This window comes from Oryx dammah, unplaced genomic scaffold (genome assembly GCF_014754425.2).
Source record: "Oryx dammah isolate SB20612 unplaced genomic scaffold, SCBI_Odam_1.1 HiC_scaffold_2, whole genome shotgun sequence".
Lineage (NCBI taxonomy): Eukaryota > Metazoa > Chordata > Mammalia > Artiodactyla > Bovidae > Oryx > Oryx dammah.
The window spans coordinates 6,169,786-6,177,089 of NW_024070186.1; positions in this window are offsets into that span (position 1 = coordinate 6,169,786).

Genomic DNA, 7,304 nt, shown 5'->3' on the forward strand with positions numbered 1-7,304 from the left:
TGGACATGGGTTTGGGTGGACTCCGGGAGTTGGTGATGGACAGGGAGGCCTGGAGTGCTGTGGTTCATGGGGTCACAAAGAGCCGGACATGACTGAGCGACTGAACTGAACTGAACATGATGGTAGTTGAAATCTCTGAAAGAGAATAAAGCAGAAAAGAATTTGCAGAAATAAAGCCTCCAAATATGATGAAAACTGTACAGTCAGAGAAGCTCAGTGAATCCAGAGTAGGATAAAAGCACAAAGGCACATGCAGGGTAGATGGGGAGGGAGGTTGGGAGGCGGGTTCGAGAGAGAGGGGACATACATACCCTTGTGGCTGATTCATGCTGATGTATGGCAGAAATCAACACAATATTGTATAGCAATTGTCCTCCAATTTGAAAAAACAAACACCTACAGACTCTACACCATAAAACATCCCAATAAAATAGCTGAAAACCAGTGATAGAAAAACTCTAATAAAAAGTGGAAGGAAAAGATGGGCATACACACAAAGGAGCAAAGGTAAGAATGGCTGCAGACAAAGGAATGATATATTAAAGGAAAAGAGATAAAGTGATGATAGATAAATAGATGATAAACCTTGTCAATCTATAATTCTATATTCAGGAATTTGAAAATGGAAGTAAAATAAAATCTTTTTGAAAATGGAAGTAAAATAAAATTTTTTTCAGACAAACATAAGCTGCAATAGCTCACTTCCAGGATATCTGCTCTTCAGTAAATTAAAGCCAAGTTCTTTGTTTCAAAGGAATATGAAACTTGGAATCACACGAGAACTTGGATTTAGATAAAGAAATGGAGAGTTTAAAAAATTGGCAAATATGTGGCAAATATATATTTTTTGCCTCATTTAAAAATTCTTTTAAAATAATTGTATATTTAAGAATAATATAAAAATGTATTGTGCATTTAATATATGAAACATAAAATGTGATAATAACAAATAGCAGGGGAAAAATAGAAGGATAATGTTTTAATAATTGTATACACATGAAGTGACATAATATTATTTCTATGTGGATTGTGATATGTTAAAGCTGAATATTATAAACTTTAAGAGTAATCACTTTAAAAATAATAAAACATGAAAAGAATAGCTTATTGGCAATAATGCATGTAAATAGAATAGCAAAAAATACACATAATCCAAAAGAAAGAAAGGAAAGAGAATAAAGAAATGTAGAAGGGAGGGGACAAAGAGAAAATACAACAAGATAATAAATTTAAATAAAACAACATAATAGTCTATACTCCAAAGACAGAGCTTCTAAGATAAAAAAAGAAAGACAAAACTATGATCTTCAAAAAACCTACTGTAAATGTGATGACAAAGATATGTACAAGTAAAAAAAAGGAAATAGATAGATCATGAAAACAGTAAACAGAATAAATTGAGCAGCTTTATTATAGCTCAGTTGATAAAGAATCTGCCTGCAATGCAGGAGACCCCGGTTCCATTCCTGGGTCCAGAAGATCCCGTGGAGAAGGGATAGGCTACCCACTCTAGTATTCTTGGGTTTCCCTTGAGGCTCAGCTGGTAAAGAATCTGCCTGCAATGTGGGAGACCTGAGTTCGATCCCTGGGTTGGGAAGATCCCCTGGAGAAGGGAAAGGCTGCCCATTCCAGTATTCTGACCTAGAGAATTCCACAGACTGTATAGTCCATGGGATCCCAAAGAGTTGGACACAACTGAGCAACTTTCACTTCACTTCATTTCATTAACATAAAAGAAAATAGATTTTGGAAGAAGAATTATGAACTTGGATAAAGAAAAATATTTCATACTGATAGAGGTCAATTTACCACAAAAACATAACAATCCTAAATGTGTGTACATGTACAGTAAATAAAGCAAAAACAAACAGGCCTGATAGACTAGGCAAATCAACCACTTTAGCTGGAAATTTTAGCATTCCTTTCTTAATAATTTATAGAACAAGTAAACGGAAACTCAGTAAGGATATTATTCATAACTTGACGTAATTGACAAAAAAAGGTCTCCCCATACCAACAGAATAAAGCATTCTTTTCAAGTGCTAACGGAATATACAACAAGATAGGCTATGTGCTGTGTCACAGAACAAGCCTCAACAAACTCTAAAAGGCCTGAAATCATACAAAGTTTATGCTTTGCATAACAGCAGAATTTAATAAGAAATCAGCGACAGAAGAGTATCTGGAAAATCTTCAAATATTTGGAAATAAAACAGCATACTTCTAAATAACCCATGGCCCAAAGGAGAAACCACAAGGGAGATTAAGAATATTTTGAGCTAAATAAGAATAAAAATGCAAGCAAAATTTGCGAGGTACAGTTTTTAAAAATGAGTTGAACTTTTACCTTAAAATTCTAGTAAAGAGAAAGTGCAAATTAAATTCAAAAATAGGAAAAAGGAAATAATGAACATAAAAGTAGAAACCAACAAAATGGAAAACAACAAAATAACAATATGAATAAAACCCACAGTTGTATCTTTGGGAAAAAATTGAAATTGACACCTTTAACTAGACTTATTCAGGCAAAAAGAAAGAAAACACAAATGACCACTTCAGGAATGAAATAAAAGCATCAGTTCAGTTCAGTTCAGTTCAGTCGCTCAGTCGTGTCCGACTCTTTGTGACCCCATGAATCGCAGCATGCCAGGCCTCCCTGTCCATCACCAGCTCCTGGAGTTCACTCAGACTCACGTCCATCGAGTCAGTGATGCCATCCAGCCATCTCATCCTCGGTCGTCCCCTTCTCCTCCTGCCCCCAAACCCTCCCAGCATCAGAGTCTTTTCCAATGAGTCAACTCTTCTCCAGTAGCATATTGAGCACCTAATGACCTGGGGAGTTCCTTTTTCGGTATCCTATCATTTTGCCTTTTCATGCTGTTCATGGGGTTCTCAAGGCAAGAATACTGAAGTGGCTTGCCATTCCCTTCTCCAGTGGACCACATTCTGTCAGACCTCTCCACCATGACCCGCCCGTCTTGGGTTGCCCCGCGGGCAAAGCTTGGTTTCATTGAGTTAGACGAGGCTGTGGTCCTAGTGTGATTAGATTGATGAGTTTTCTGTGAGTATGGTTTCAGTGTGTCTGCCCTCTGATGCCCTCTTGCAATACCCAGCATCTTACTTGGGTTTCTCTTACCTTGGGCGTGGGGTATCACTGGATACTAAAAGATTTAAAAGGATAATAGAAAATATGAGCAATATTACACCAATTACTTCAATAATAGTGTATTAAAGAATATCCTTATTTTTTGGATACACAGGCGGAAATATGTGAAGCATAGCTCACTTTCAAACAGTTTGGGACAATTTTGACAATTGGTGGGCTGAAATTTTGACTCTAATTGGTGAGTGTATTTATTTCCTTTTTTTTCCAGATTTTTCTGATGTGGACCATTTTTAAAGTCTTTATTGAATTTGTTATGATATTGCTTCTCTTTTTTATGTCTTGGTTTTTTGGCTGCGAGGCATGTGGGAATTTAGCTCTATGGGCAGGGATGGAACTGCCACCCTGCTCCAGCTCCATGCTTTGGAAGCCAAGTCTTAACCCCTGGACCTCCAGGGATGTTCCGCTGTGTTTCCTCCTTTCCCTTTTCTGTATCTTTGAATGTGTTCATAATTCAAAGTTGGGAAAAATTGATCAGGCATAAATGCTTGTCAGCCAAGAGGCTCTCATTCCAAATTCTCATTTTGAAATAAGATGACGGTGGGAAAGGCAGGGTCATGAACTTTTTGCCCTGAAGGCAGTGTTGTGACCTTCCCTCTGTGTCAGGGTGAAGCTTCTTGGTGGAAACGTTGGTGGGTTGTGGAACCTCCTATAAGACAAACACAGAAAAGAAGGACCTAGATTACTGGGTGACTAGTCTTCAGCCTTTCACCAGCAGCAAAAGCCAACAAAAATACCGAGTAGCTTAATCCAGGGGTCCAGCCACTAAACAACTTGTAAGATGCCCAGGGCAGCCCGCTTTGGGCCTTGCTCTATAAACAGAGCCCTGACATACTTAATTCTTCCCAGAGGTTGGAAAAAGAGGCCTTGACTCACACAGACATGAAACCCAGCCTAATTAAATACTAATTACTCATAAGAGCTTTGTTTACCCAAACTTCCCGTAAACCAAGTTTGGTATGAAATGAGAGCAGGCAGAAAGAAACATAATAGCTGCTAGGAAAATGACACAGATAGGTTTATTCAGTCCTGAAAGTCCTTTTTTCTTTTCTTTTCTTTTTTTTTTTTTTTTTTTACAGAAATCATGTTGCTAATTGCACAAGAATAAGCAACACACTGAGTTGATAAACCCCACATGCAGGGACTGAGAACAGCTTTCCTTCATTCCTAAGGAGCTGAGTGTTCCAAATGGGTAGAATTGCAAGCAAAAAACAGTTGACCATCTAAAGCCACTTGGGATGAGACAAGCAGAATTTCCCATATTTCTATATATCTCTTTGTGATGAGAGCCTCTGTCAAGGAGACAAACTATTTCATGCTTATGATTTTAGTAAGCTATAAGGAAAAGAGGCCTGGTAACATGAGTTTCCTTTTGGCCTTTGGTCCTGGCTGATGTCTGGGCATCCAGCCACCCTCTCTGTCTGAGTGGAGACCTGCGAGGGAGCTAGAGAGAGAAACAGCATCAAAACTGTCTTGCAGGATGGTGGGACTTCCCTAGTGGTCCAGTGGTTAAAATCCGCCTGCCAATGCAGGGGGCATGAGTTCGATCCCTGGTCCAGGGAGACCCCACATGCTGTGGGGCAAGTAAGCCCATGTGCTGTGCTGTGCTTAGTCACTCAGTCGGGTCCGACTCTCTGCGACCCCATGGACTGCAGCCCACCAGGCTCCTCTGTCTATGGGGATTCTCCAGGCAAGAATACTGGAGTGGGTTGCCATGCCCTCCTCCAGGGAATCTTCCCAACCCAGGAATCAAACCCAAGTCTCCGGCACTGGAGATAGATTCTTTCCCAGTGAGCTACCAAGGAAGCCCAAGCCCATGCCCCCTAACTACTGAAGCCCACTCTCTCTTCCCTAGAGCCTCTGTTCTGCAACGAGAGAAGCCACCACATAGAGAAACCCCAGAACTGCAACAGTCGATTCCTGGGTCGGGAAGATCCCTTGGAGGAGGGATGGCTACACACTCTAGTATTCTTGGGCTTCCCTGGTGCTCAGACAGTAAAGAATCCACCTGCAATTCAAGATACCTGGGTTTGATCCCTGGGTTGTGAAGATCCCTTTGGAGAAGGGAAAGGTTACCTACTCCAGTAGCTCCTGTTCTCCAAAACTAGAGAAAGCCCATGTGCAGCAATAAAGACTCAGAACCGCTCCCCCAAAATATTAGAAAAAACTTTCTTGCAGGATGAAATCAATCCACTTACACAAAGGGGTTAGTTGCTTAGTCATGTCCAACTCTTTGCAACCCTACGAACTGTAGTCCGCCAGGCTCCTCTGTCCACAGGATTCTCTAGGCAAGAGTCCTGGAGTGGACTGCCATTCCCTTCTCCAGAGGATCTTCCCAACCTAGGACTGAACCTAGGTCTCCTACACCACAGGCAGATTCTTTACTGATTGAGCTACAGGGAAGTCCAAATTCACTTACAGCGTACTACTTATTTTTTTATGATCCATTTGTTCAAGAAATGGAGCGGCTCCATCATGAATGCCCTGTAGACACCACTAGGTACAAGACAAAGATAGAATAAATTCCTGTTTTAAGCAGCTTACATCCTGGTTGATATCATACAATCAAAGTTTTTAAATAGGAAAAAAAGCTGTGAGGAAAGCTTTGGACCCAGAAAATCTGGGTTCTCATCTCAGCTTTGCAGCTAGCTTTTAGGGGGCCCTGAGTAATGAGTCTTTTGACACCCCCCCAACCCAGACCTAGAGGTCTCATACACTGGGTGTGAAAACTTCACCAGATTTCCAATTACAGTCCTTCCGGTCCAATCTTTGCAAGGGGATATCTAAGTACAGTCCAGCGGGGAAGGGCCCGGGTTTTGAGGTAAAGTATTTGGGTTGCTCAGTATTGAATCTCTGATCTTGATCAAGTCATTTAACTTCTCTCTAAGCCTCCGTTTTCTTGCTGTAAAATGAGATGATCACCCTTGCTCAAATGAGACCCCCACAAGCAAAATGGCCACTCCACTACTGACCTGGCTGTGGCTACCCCTGGGACGCTTGACTGTGAAAAAAGTTTTGCAGTGCAAAGACGATAATCGTTTTGCTTGCGAAGTGACCAGGAAAGTGGGCAATTTCCTCCAAACGCCCTCTCAGCCAAGGCCCAGCCTAAAAGGCTTGGCTCACAACAGAGAAGGCGTCCCACTCCCCTGCCTCCTTCTGATCATCCGTAGTGGGAAGAGCTGCAAATCCACACAGAGCTGACATTCCTTTCGGGAAATGGGTCCATCTGAACAAGTCAGGTGGAGAAGGCAATGGCACCCCACTCCAGTACTCTTGCCTGGAAAATCCCATGAACAGAGGAGCCTGGTAGGCTGCAGTCCATGGGGTTGCTAGGAGTCGGACACGACTGAGCGACTTCACTTTCACTTTTCACTTTCATGCATTGGAGAAGGAAATGGCAACCCACTCCAGTGTTCTTGCCTGGAGAATCCCAGGGACGGCAGAGCCTGGTGGGCTGCCGTCTATGGGTCGCAGAGAGGCAGACGTGACTGAAGCGACTTAGCAGCAGCAGCAGAACAAGTCAGGAACATCTATCACATGGCCTATCCTGGCTCCAAGACACGAAATAATAGGAGCAGAGGGACTTGGGCTCTAGCTGCTGTGTGCAGGCGTGTGCAGGCGTGCCCCTCGTAGTGAATGTAGTTGGGGACAGCCCTCCCGGGTCCATGTGTTGGGGGGCAGCTCCCTGTGACCACCCATGTCTGTCCATCAGGGGCGTTGGGGTAGAAACTTCCAAAGCAAGGCTGGAGCAGTGGTCCATTATAATACCATCATTGCTTCCAATTTCCAGACCATGGCAGATAATTAACTACACAAGACTGGGATCCAGAGCCCACAGAGAACCCGCACAAACCGTTAAGAGAAAGACAAACGACCAATTAAAAATTGTGTCAAAGTCCTGAGCAAGTGCTTTATCATAGAGCAGAGGTCCGCAAAGGAAGGCCCCACAGGCCAAATCCCTCCCCTCCCCAGCCTGGTTTATTAATAGCTTTATCGGAAGAAGGCCACCTCCCCCCAACCCACTTCATTCCTACATGGTAAGTAAGGGGTGGTTTTCTCTCTAGCAGTGAGGCTGACATGGTTGGAGCAGAGACTATGTGGCCTGTAAACCAAAGATTTTACTCTCAGAACCGCCCCTCCC